Source organism: Adiantum capillus-veneris, chromosome 1 (assembly GCF_014529385.1).
Source record: "Adiantum capillus-veneris isolate H3 chromosome 1, ASM1452938v2, whole genome shotgun sequence".
Classification (NCBI taxonomy): Eukaryota; Viridiplantae; Streptophyta; class Polypodiopsida; order Polypodiales; family Pteridaceae; genus Adiantum; species Adiantum capillus-veneris.
The window spans coordinates 192,620,698-192,633,524 of NC_140931.1; the positions used below are offsets into that span (position 1 = coordinate 192,620,698).

General features: G+C 44.2%; 2 pseudogenes; both read left to right on the forward strand.

Annotated features, from left to right (window-relative positions):
* Nucleotides 1-389: 389 nt before the first annotated feature.
* On the forward strand, nucleotides 390-6,961 carry LOC147466228 (heat shock 70 kDa protein 14-like; annotated as a pseudogene).
* Nucleotides 6,962-9,085: 2,124 nt separating this feature from the next.
* Nucleotides 9,086-9,980, forward strand: LOC147466229 (uncharacterized; annotated as a pseudogene).
* The last annotated feature ends 2,847 nt before the right edge of the window (nucleotides 9,981-12,827 follow it).

Below are 12,827 nucleotides of genomic sequence, written 5' to 3' on the forward strand. Positions count from 1 at the left end.
ATGCATCTCTCTGCTACAGGGGAGGTCTACTGCAGACTTTACTAGACACAGGGGACCACACTCACCATGGGGAGATGCAAGAAGAGCTGTGACGTCACGTTCAATTATGCTAGAGTGAGGTGCAACATTGCCAGCTCCGCATTCTGCCACACGGCTTACAGAGCATCCTGGCTTGAATGTCATCTCTTCGAACCCACTGATTGTGGATATGCCCAATAGAGGTAGGGCTAGGAAGCATAGAAAGTGCTTAAGAAGCTTCCAATCTGAAATGTCATCTCTTCAAACAAACTGGTTGCGGTATATGTCTAAAAGGGGTAGGGTTGTTTTCATCAAGTAGGAAGTAAGGGAATCTCTCCAGATGCAGTCACCTACAATTGCATATTGAAGGCATGTGGCACTACGTGAAACGCTGGAATGGGGCTGGCGGGAAGAAAAATCGTCGTGTTCTCTTTGAACCCACTGATTCTGAGGTATGCCCAATAGAGGTCGGGTCAAAAACCCCAAAAAGTGCTCAAGAAGCTTCCAGTTTGGAATGCCGTCTCCTCGAACACACTAATTGCGGGATATGTCTAAAAGGAGTAGGGCTGTTTTCAGCATACGGGAAGCAAGGGAATCTCTCCACGTGCAATCACCTACAATTGCATCTTGAAGGCACTACGTACTATATTAAACGCTGCAATCGGACTGCTGGAGGAAAAAAACGTCATGCTCTCTTCTAGCCCACTGATTCTGGGATATGCCCATAGACATAGGGCCAGGAAGGACAGAAAGTGCTCGAGAAACTTTGGGGGCGGAATATCGTCTCTTCGAATGACTTGATTGCATGGTACATGTAAGAGGGCCAGGGATGTTTCTAATAGATGGGAAGCAAGGGCATCTCTCCAGATGCAATCACCTACAACTGCATCTTGAAGGGCTACTTGATCATCAACAAGGCAATGGAGGGCTCCATTGCTGCAAGGGAGCGGAGGGAAATTCATGGTAATCATCAGAACTCTTATTGCGTCAAATTTGTTTCCACCCAATGTATCTCTCTGCTCAGGGGAGGTCTACTGCAGACTTTACTGAACACAAGGGACCACACTCACCATGGGGCAATGTAAGAAGAGTTTTCATGTCATGTTCAACGATGCCTCTCGTTGAATGCATAGTCCTTGGCTGGCCTAAGGGCTGCAATTAGCGCAGGTACATGGATACTTAGTAGCTCCCTAACCATGAGTGTGGTGGAATCGACCTTAGGCAACATGGATTCGATGTGCTCCGGACTGATGAATCCAACAGGGAGACTCCTGCTCTCGTTGCCTTCAATGAGAAGAATTGTTTTATTGGTATCGCAGCTTTTGCATCTTTTACAATGAACCCCATGAACACCATAGCGCAGATTAAGCGCTCGATTGTTCATCTCTATCGCGATCCAGAAGTTCACCAAGACATCAAAAACCTTCCGTTTTCTATTAGAGAAGGTCCAAATGGGTCCCCCCTTCCTCATGTCCAATACCTACGCGAGGCTAGGTCTTTTTCTCCAGCGGAGGTTCTTCGTATGGTATTGCCTAGCCTCAAAGGTGAAAAGAATGAGGATGCAAGAGAGCTACACAAGACAAGCACAAAGCACACAGAGATGGAAAGCTTCTTCTTCTTCTTCACAGAAAAGAGAGTACAAAATGACTAAGTGCTAAAGCTAAAAAGTAGCACATATGTACATGCGGTCACTAAGTGTGAACTCTCTAGAAGCGTACTAGGCTGGCACTATAAGTGTAGTCCAGCTGTAGAATGACTGGCAGAGATCCTCCGTGTCGGTCACCTAACGCGCCAGTGAGTAAATGCCGTAAGCGGCCAAGACCCGTAGTGGATGCCAGCTCAAGGTGTAGAGCTCGACATCTCAACACTCCCCCTCTAGCTCTGCATGTCGCAGAGTCCAAGCATAGTCTGGAAACGTCAAAGATTCTCAGCTCCGAGGGCCTTGGTAAAGATATCCGCTATCTGCTCCTCTGTGCTGACGTAGACCAAGTCGATGTCTCCCGCCAACACTCGCTCTCGAACGTAGTGGTAATGGACCTCTATGTGTTTGGTCCTGGCATGGAACACTGGGTTCCTAGCCTACTGCATGCTGCTGAGGTTGTCACAATGGATGAAAATCTGTTGGTCCACCTGCACTCCCAAGTCCTCAAGTAATGTGCGTAGCCAATCTACCTCGGACGCCGCAACTGCTGCACCTCTGTACTCGGCCTCTGTGCTCGATAAAGCAACCGTAGGCTGCTTTTTGCTGCTCCAAGTAACAGCAGCACTCCGAAAAGAGAACATGAAGCCACTCGTAGGTCTCCTATCAACAATGCTACCTGCCCAATCGGCATCTTTATACCCATACAATGCTAATGGTGCATCTACTGCATAGAACAATGCGTAGTCAAGAGTACCTTGCACATACCTAAGTGTGCGTCGTAATCCATCTAAATGTGGCTTCCTCGAAAGCTGCATGAACTTACTCTCCAAGCCTACTGTGTAGCTCAAGTCTGGCCTCGTGATAGTCAAGTAGATTAGACTACCCACAATCTTCCTGTACATGTTGACATCCTCAACAACATCACCCTTCTCTGCACTCAGCTTTGCATTCACATCCAAGGGAATAGAAATTGGCTTACAATCAGCCATACCATACTTTGACAGCATGTCCAAAGCATACTGTCTCTGTGATAGCCATACACCCTCTGGAGTCCTCATCACCTCAATGCCAAGAAAGTAGCGCAACTCGCCTAAATCTTTCATTTCAAACTTCTGTTTGAGAAGACCCTTCACACGGTCAATCTCCATAGCATTGTCACCAACAATAATAAGGTCATCTACATATATGGTAATGACCACAATCCCCACATCACTCTCACGTACATAGAGTGAATGATCAGCATGAGCTCTCCTAAAACCAATACTGACAAGATACTTGGCAATCCTGTCATACCATGCTCTAGAGCCCTGCTTCAAACCATACAAAGCTTTGAGAAGTCTGCATACATAATCTGGGTAACCTGGATCGACATAACCAGGTGGCTGATCCATATACACTTCCTCTTGCAACTCACCATTCAAGAAGGCATTCTTTACATTCATTTGATGCATAATCCATCCTCTAGATGCAGCCACTGCTATGACAGCTCTCACTGTCGTCATCTTTGCCACTGGAGCAAAGGTCTCCTCATAGTCTATGCCATACGTCTGTGCATAACCCTTTGCGACCAGCCTTGCCTTGTGACGCTCAATGTTACCATCAGCCTTATGCTTGGTTTTATACACCCATTTACAACCAATAGCTTTCTTGCCACTTGTCAATGGCACCAACTCCCATGTGTCGTTTGCTTCCAATGCAGCCATCTCTTCATTCATTGCATCATCCCAATGCACATTTCTAACTGCATCCTCAAAACATGTGGGCTCCACATCCTGTATCACCTTAGCCATGTAGGCTTGGTGATGCGCTAGATACCCATCATAAGTCAATTTCTCAACTGGATTTCTGACTCTATTAGATCTGCGCGGTCCTGGGTCACTCCTTTGCCCTCTAGCATCTTCTTGTACTTTCCTTACACCAGGTGTCCTGACAGCCGGAATTCCAAATTCCTCATCAAGACTTTGTTCAGAACCATCTGAATCCATGTCTACATGTGAGAAACGTGATGATGCATCAGCCATAAAGGGAGGTTCATCAACCGTTTCCTTTCCTTTTCGTGATACATTCCCTGTACCTGTTGGTGGAGTAACCTGCGTACGTAGTCTACCATTCCATGGTTTCTCAACAGAGCCACGAGAAGAGGACTCTTGTGGTCCACTCAAAACCTGTGACTGTGGCCTCACATTTTGTACAACCACATCATCTTTTACATCAGCTCCAATAGGGCCATGTGCATTACTGTACCAGCTGCTCATCTCATCAAAGACTACATCTCTGCTCACTCATAATTCTCGTGTAGTAGGATTGTAGCACCTGTACCCCTTTTGTTCAAGGGAATATCCCACAAGAATACATTTCTCTCCTTTAGGATCCAATTTCCTACGCAACTCATTTGGTACATGCACGTAAGCTATGCAGCCAAACACTTTCAAGTGTGCCAAATCAGGCTTTGTACCTGTAAAATTTTCCTCATGTGTTACATCATGCACCGCAGCTGTAGGTGTCCTGTTCATAATGTACACAGCTATATTTATGGCTTCAGCCCACAAATGATGAGGCATGTTCTTCTCATTCATCAATGCACGTGCAACCTCTGCAATGTGTCTGTTTTTCCTTTCTGCGATCCCATTCTGTTGTGGAGTATATCTGCATGTAAACTGCCTGTGTATACCATGCATTCGCAGAAAATCTGAAAAATCATTGGAGAAGTACTCTCCCCCTCCATCTGACCTCAATGTCTTGATTTGCATATCTGTCTCCTTCTCAATCATGACTTTGAAGTCTTGAAAGTGACCAAACACTTCACTTTTGTTACGCATGAAGTAGACCCATACTTTCCTTGTATGGTCATCAATGAAAGAGACATAATACTTGCAACCATGTATACTTGTAGTATCGGTTGGACCCCAAACATCTGTGTGCACCACCTCAAGTGGCTTTTTACATACATTGCGCTCATGTGGAAATGAGCCCTTTGACTGTTTTCCAAACTGGCATGCTGCACACACTTTATGCATACCATCCACCTTGAATTTGGGCAAAACTTTTACAATCCGTTTTGATTGCATGCTGCGCAATCTCTTCTCATTGACATGGCCAATGCGTTTGTGCCAAATGTCAACATCAGCCACAACACCTGTGCCCTGTGCAAATAATGCATCTTTTACCTCAAGCATGTCTACATTCAGCGTAAACATTCTGCCCACACATTTGCCCTCTGTGAGCAACTTACAGCCATTCTTGAAATCTTCTACATAACAGCCATTTGGAATGAAGCGAACCTGCAAACCCTGCTCAACCATTTGTCCAACAGAAACAAGATTCTTTGTAATGTTTGGGACATGAAGTACATATGCTAAGTACTTTGATTTCCCACTCTTCGTATTTAGAGGTATGTCCCCTACATGAGCAATGGGGTGAGCTGTGTCATCTCGTGTGTGCACATAGCCTGACACATCTGGTTTGCGCATATCTCTAAACCACTCTCCACGAGACGTCATGTGATTAGAGGCACCTGAATCCACATACCAAACATCATCTTGGGTGGAATTCTCTGCAGTCATTGTATTCATTACATGCTGCATAACAAGCATGCGCTCGTTTTTGTTGTCATCTGCATCTCTACTAGTAGATGCATAGTTGCCTTGTTCTCTCTTTCCACTTGCTTTTCCCTTTGGACAGTCACGTGACATGTGACCTCTTTCACCACAAGTCCAACATTCTCTGATATCTGGAGTATGTTGCTGCCTGCTTGATCCTGCACCACGACCACTTTGACTCCCCCTGCCTTGAAACTGGTTTCCCCTGCCACCTGTATTATTTTGATTTGATTGACCTTCCAGAAATTGGCCCCTGCAACCCCTTGGGCCTCGACCACGACCTCAACCTCTACCTCTGTTGGAGTTAGAATAGAAGGCCTGTTCAGAATTATTTCTGCCATGAGAAGAAGATGTGTCAAGGTTCTTCTCTTCAAGAATAAGCATAGAAATCAAATCTTGGAACACGGGGATGTCGTTTCTTGTATTCATGGAAGACCTAAAATGTACATACTCATCTCCTAGACCATCCAAGCATGCACAGACAATGTCATCGTCTTCCACTGAGACTTTAATAGATCCAAGAGCCTCAATGATACTCTTGATCTTCAAGGCATAATCATTGATTGAGAGGTTTTTCCTCTTAACCTGATTTAGCTCCGACTTTAGTTGAAGCTTCCTGGCCTTGGTGTTCACCTCGAACACTCTGCCTAAGTTTCTGCATGCAATGGCGGGGGTTTCAGCATCCTGTAGATAGCCCATCATGCCATCTGTGATGCTCATAGAAAGCCAATACATCACTTTGCTCTGGCCTTGTTGCCAGTCCCTCAAAGCTTTCCTTTGTTCTGCTGTAGCATTTTCCTCGGGAATCTCTGGTTCCTTTTCATTGTCTCCTTCTACATAGTCCCAATAACCTTTTCCTTTTAGGAAATTTGTTATTCTGAACTTCCATGCAGGGTAGTTATTTTTCTCAAGCTTCTCAGTAACAATCTGACTGAAACCGTCAGACATCTTGAAGCACTAAGACAAAATAGCTACAATCTGCAAAAACCTACAAATTTTTTGAACCTGCTATCGTGGTACCTGTAACGCTTTCTACACTCAACGAGTGTCCACAATCAAGCGTACATACAACCACTGTACTTGTACAGTAAATCTCTGTATACTGCACTTTGGAGACCTGTTCAGAAACTTGGCATCTGGTCGTGGATTGGGAACGAAGGGATTGTGATGCTCTTGCTCTCTTAGCCTCTCTTGCCTGCACCAGGCTCTGATACCATGTAAAGAATGAGGATGCAAGAGAGCTACACAAGAGAAGCACAAAGCACACAGAGATGGAAAGCTTCTTCTTCTTCTTCACAGAAAAGAGAGTACAAAATGACTAAGTGCTAAAGCTAAAAAGTAGCACATATGTACATGGGGTCACTAAGTGTGAACTCGCTAGAAGCGTACTAGGTTGGCACTATAAGTGTAGTCCAGCTGTAGAATCACTGGCAGAGATCCTTCGTGTCGGTCACCTAACGCGCCAGTGAGTAAATGCCGTAAGCGGCCAAGACCCGTAGTGGATGCCAGCTCAAGGTGTAGAGGTCGACATCTCAACAAAAGGGAGTGCTGAAAAGAACCTTCAAACACATGTTACAGATTGTGTCATTGGAGTCTCTATCTTCTTTAAGGAGACCCAACGTCATGCTGTCTTGGATGCTACTTCCATTTCTGACTCTGTCCTCTTCTCTTGATGCATGAGCCCACAACCCCACTCCCTTAGCATATGGGATGTACAAGACTGATTTACCAAAGAATGACCCAATCAATGTCGTGTTTTTGGACATTGGTCACGTGTCCACTGCCTTGGTATATGGGATATACAAGACGAAATGTAGCATTGTCGAAAGGTTTTCGAGTGCAGTGGGCTGTGGTAGTAGAACGAGTACTTTCGAAACCATTCCATGACAAAGAATGGGGACCACGGACATGACTTCAAGACAACCTGGCAACCTTTCGCATTGGCACCATGGTGAAATTAAAATCTCGGCGATTGAATTCTGAGGACAATCCTCTGGGTAAGAGTAATACCTGGTTTTGTCAAGCAAGTGGTCAACTAGACATGAACCAAAGGAACTCGACAGCAATCAGCAGGTTAGTAAATCAAAATTGAGATGTTATTGAGCCAACATGTGGTCTCAGCTTTGATGCCAGAGTGTGAATGTATCCAATTGGATCCAATGGGACCCGAGTATTTCATCGTTGTCCTTCGTTGACGGAAACCAGGTGCAAGTACAGTAGGTTTCTACTAGAAAGATATGCACTCAACATACGAGCAATTTGTAGTTAACGATGCTCAGATACATTACGATCATCTTCATGACCAAGGACTAGATAACTCAAGGGAGGATCGGGCATCAGTAACACATTTCTTTGAAACTCATCTAGTCGACATCGCTATACATATATAGCATGTCATGGATATTGGTGGGAAGATCTTGGACAGTTAGTTTGGTACGAGTTCAAAAAATCTCACGGGGAAAAACACGAGCAACGAGGAACCCTTCAAAGGTGGCTGTCCTAATCCAGTGGCTCTAGATGGCTACAATGATACTAGGGATAATAAGAAGTGCCGAAGAAGAAAGATCGAGTTTATACCAAATCAGCACCATGGTCAGGAGAATTGGGTCGGCATCAAAACGGATACATGCTCAGAATAATCTGGCCGATACATGCTAAAAATCAACCTCTACGGAGGTTAAGTCAGAAGCAAATCAGTAATCAGATCTGCCTCGCTTCATACCAGCATTTTCTCTACAAAAGATATCTAGTTCGCCAAAGATTAGCGTACGGTTTGCCTCAGATCAGCGTATGGTTTGCTTCAAATCAGCATATGGTTTGCTCTACAAAAGAAGGCCTATTGATGGTCTTGATGAGATGGGCATATTTGAGGGTGTCACTGTCGAAAGGTTTTCGAGTGCAGTGGGCTGTGGTAGTAGAACGAGTACTTTCAAAACCATTACATGACAAATAAAGACAACCTGGAAACCTTTTGCATTGGCAGCATGGTGAAAGTAAAATCTCGGCGATTGAATTTTGAGGACAATCCTTTGGGTAAGAGTAATACCTGGTTTTGTCAAGCAAGTGGTCGACTGGACATGAACCAAAGGAACTCGACAGCAATCAGCAGGTTAGTAAATCAAAATTGAGATGTTATTGAGCCAACATGTGGTCTCAGCTTTAATGCCAGAGTGTGAATGTATCCAATTGAATCCAATGGGACCCGAGCATTTCATCGTTGTCCTTCGTTGACGGAAACCTGCTGCAAGTACAGTAGGTCTCTACTAGAAAGATATGCACTCAGCATACGAGCAATTTGCAGTTAACCATGCTCAGATACATTACGATCATCTTTATGACCAGGGACTGGATAACTCAAGGGAGGATTGGGCATCAGTAACACATTTCTTTGAAACTCATCTGGTCAACATCGCTATACATATATAGCATGTCATGGATATTGGTGGGAAGATCTTGGACAGTTAGTTTGGTACGAGTTCAAAAAATCTCACGGGGAAAAACACGAGCAATGAGGAACCCTTCAAAGGTGGGTGTCCTAATCCAGTGGCTCTAGATGGCTACAATGATACTAGGGATAATAAGCAGTACCGAAGAAGAAAGATCGGGTTTATACCAAATCAGCACCATGGTCAGGAGAATTGGGTCGGCATCAAATCGGACACATACTCAGAAGCATCTGGCCGATACATGCTAAAAATCAACCTCTACGGAGGTTAAGTCAGAAGCAAATCAGTAATCAGATCTGCCTTGCTTCATACCAGCATTTGCTCTACAAAAGATATATGGTTCGCCTCAGATTAGCGTACGGTTTTCCTCAGATCAGCGTATGGTTCGCTTCAGATCAGCACATGGTTTTCTCTACAAAAGAAGGCCTATTTATGGTCTTGATGAGATGGGCATATTTGAGGGTGTCAATATCGTTTTGCACAGTGATCATGCCATGGTTGGGACATGCGACACAACGGTGATCTATCTAGAAGATTTTTGGCAAATTGGCGAGCTTTGCAAATATCAAAGTGTATAGTCACTGCTCTCTCTCTCTCTCTCTCTCTCTCTCTCTCTCTCTCTCTCTCTCTCTCTCTCTCTCTCTCTCTCTCTCTCTCTCTCTCTCTCTCTCTCTCTCTCTCTCTCTCTCTCTCTCTCTCTCTCTCTCTCTCTTTCCGTCGCTCTCCTTCAATCCCTGGTGAAAAACTTCTCCACTCTTGACGTCCCTGTTCAAAAGCATAAAAGCTGCGAAGGTGCCACTTGTCAAATTTTGCAACTCTTCTTGGTGCATTGTACGTAATTCCTATAGTGTTGTGGCTATAGAAACATCGCTGCAGATGAAGAAGATGGGCCATGTGCAAAAACCAAATCCGCTGGAGATGGAGGAGAGCCTATTACGCAGCGGCCTGCTATGTCTGCCACTTGGCAACCTCTTGGAGACCCCATGTTTTGGAAAACCTGGTCTGCCAGGGATGAAGAACTGTAGCTCCTGCCCTCCATGGTTGGCTACGGCAAGAAAGCCCACCGGGGCTTCCACCTTCGCTCGGGAGCTTGTCGCATTCGACGCCACCTTGGGCACCTGGATCTCCCTGAAGACCCTACTCCCCACCTGTTGCTCAGACGCAGCCCTTGCAGCCTTGGGGGGTGGGGGGGAGGCATGCTGTCAGCTAGTGTTGAACTCTTCTATCGGGGCCAATGTTCCTTCGGTCGTGGTGTTCATGGCAGTAGGAGGCTAGAGCGGTTTAGCTTGCTTTGTATGTGTGCCCCACAGGCCAACCTCGCTTGCTTGGGGTGGTGGTGTTGATGATTCGGCCTTCTTTGTAGATGATACCGTCTTCACCCTTGATGTTTTCGATTGGCATGCCTACTACTTCCAAGTGATCAACCCTCTTACTGGCTCATATACCATTTGTCGGGTGTGTAGTAAGAAGCCCCAATTTTTCCAAGGCAGGCACGACAACTGTGGGTTTACTGAATCCTCTCTCTCTCTCTCTCTCTCTCTCTCTCTCTCTCACACACACACACACACACACACACACACACACACACACAAAACACTATACTTTGTGCTCCTCCTACCTTGCGCATAAACGGTCTGCTGCTTGCTCCTGCTCTCGACCTCGCGATGATATCTTCCTGGGTGTGTAGTAGGAAGCCCCAATTTTTCCAAGGCAGGCACGACAACTGTGGGTTTACTGAATCCTCTCTCTCTCTCTCTCTCTCTCTCTCTCTCTCTCTCTCTCTCTCACACACACACACACACACACACACACACACACACACACACACACACACAAACACACACACACACACAAAACACTATACTTTGTGCTCCTCCTACCTTGCGCGTAAACTGTCTGCTGCTTGCTTCTACTCTCGACCTCGCGATGCTCTCGTCCTCGCGGTGGCATAAGTTCTCTTCAGCAAGCGCACAAATCAGCGCTAATTTTAACAAGCACCACTCTATCTTTATCACAAGTCGAACCAAATTAAAAAATAGCCTCAAAAAGCCTAAAAAATGTGTACCCAATTTCATAGGCAGCATGCCTATATCACTTCCTGCAAGCAGGCAGTGCCAAAAATAGCCATAATTTCACTAGCTCACTCTGGATGCAAAATCCATGGCGACGTTGATGTTGAAACTTCGCGTTTTCAGAACAGCTACAACAAACCCTTGCAACCCTTATCAATATGTGCGTGTGTGTGTGTGTGTGTGTGTGTGTGTGTGTGTGTGTGTGTGTGACAGAGATTGACAGAGAGAGAGAGAGATCCTCCTCGATGGGCCGCTGCATGCATGTGTTGTCTTCAACAGCAGTGGGAAAAGATGGAGAGTAGTGACAGTTTGGCTTCCTCTCCCCCTAGCCTAGTGAAAATTGTTAATGAACTTGTCCCTACTTTTCACTACCTCTAGCCATCCACGTCGATGCAGATGGTTACAGGTAGGTTTAGAACAATTAAAACTTCCTCTCAATATATAGAGATGTATGCTTTGAGCCGTGATGTGCTAAGGCTTTGGTCACGTGAGGCACAACTTTCAAATTTTCATGTACTAAGCTTGTTTTTTACATTCTAGATGGCTACTAAACCTTCAAAGTTGTCATGCGTATATTATCGAGGTTGGAGTGCTGCCACCTAGAGGTTGATGGAGCAAAGGTAGCCAAAGAAGCTGCGTGTCTATGCCCAACAGAGTTGGTAGTTTGCAGTGACGTCATTCAAACTCCTATAGCTTTTTGCAACTATGCCAATTTTGGAATAGTTAAAAAAGGCTATGCTTGGTAGAACTGAACTGGCTTAATAGGATGCGTGCAACCACATTGCAGGTTCAATTAACCGCCCGCCTAACTGATAATTGAGCCTTGCATGACCATAGCCTAAGTAGATAAACAATATAGCTTAGTTTTAGATAATGCAATCTATTTTGTGTTGAATATTATGTCTTTAAATTTGGATCTTGGGCCTTCTAGGCAATGTGCGGGAAAAGACATTTTCCCAAACATACAAAATTCCTTTTCTTGAATTTGCCAAGAATTAGAAATTAATTTTTAAAAATTAGGCTATTTTTTAAACACTATTTTTCTCTATTCTGGAGCAAAATTTCTCCTCTTGCGCTTGCTCTCAATCGACATTTTTGAAATTGAAAATGGCACGATATTAATTGAAACACATTTTTCTTGAACACTGCTTCTAAGCATTAAAAAATAGAGCCTGGGCCTTCTACAACATAAACACACAAATTGGCTACCTATGAGTTTATTGCTAAATGAAAGGAAGCCTGTGTTAGGATTTGAAGGACTCCTTACCCTTCCAAAAGAGAGTCATTGAGAAGTGGCACCCTTCTAATGAAAAAAAACAAAAAGATCAGAGGAAAATTTTTGTAACTTAGTAACATGTTTGAAGAAGAATATAAGCACGCAACATATTCTTTGGCAAGCAACAATAGTAGAATTTCTATCTACAAGTCTTAGTGTTACAGATGAAAACATTGAGTTTTGGAGATACATGAAGATACAAGAGACTCCTATTTTATGAGTACTTAAATCCATTTCCAATGCTTCGATGTGTTTATGTTTTCTAAGCAGGCATCTTACATAGCATCTTAACATGCTTTGAGTCTATTGACAAGTATCCTATGTGTTTTCAAAATTAGGTGGGCATCATAACGTGCTTCCCTTCTATTGACTAGGATCCTATTTTATTTCCATTCCTAAAAGGAATTTTTAACAACTACTTCTATGGGCATCGTAACATGCTTCCCTTCTATTGACTAGGATCCTATTTTATTTCCATTCCTAAAAGGAAATTTTAACAAGTACGACTTCTAATGAAAAACTCATGAAAAATTACGATCTTCATACAATAGAAAATAAAAACTTTAGAAGGACAAATGGAGCCAAAAATCCTATTGCAGGAAGGTGGAAAGGAAGCAAGGTCGGAGGGTGCAAATTGAAGGCACTTGTTGAAATTCATGTTGATGGACCTTGAGCATGAACAACTATGACCTTCCAAGTTACATTTTATATTTTCTTGTTTCTCTTCCCCATTGGCTATATTTGTAGCCATTTATGATATCCCAAATGACTAGG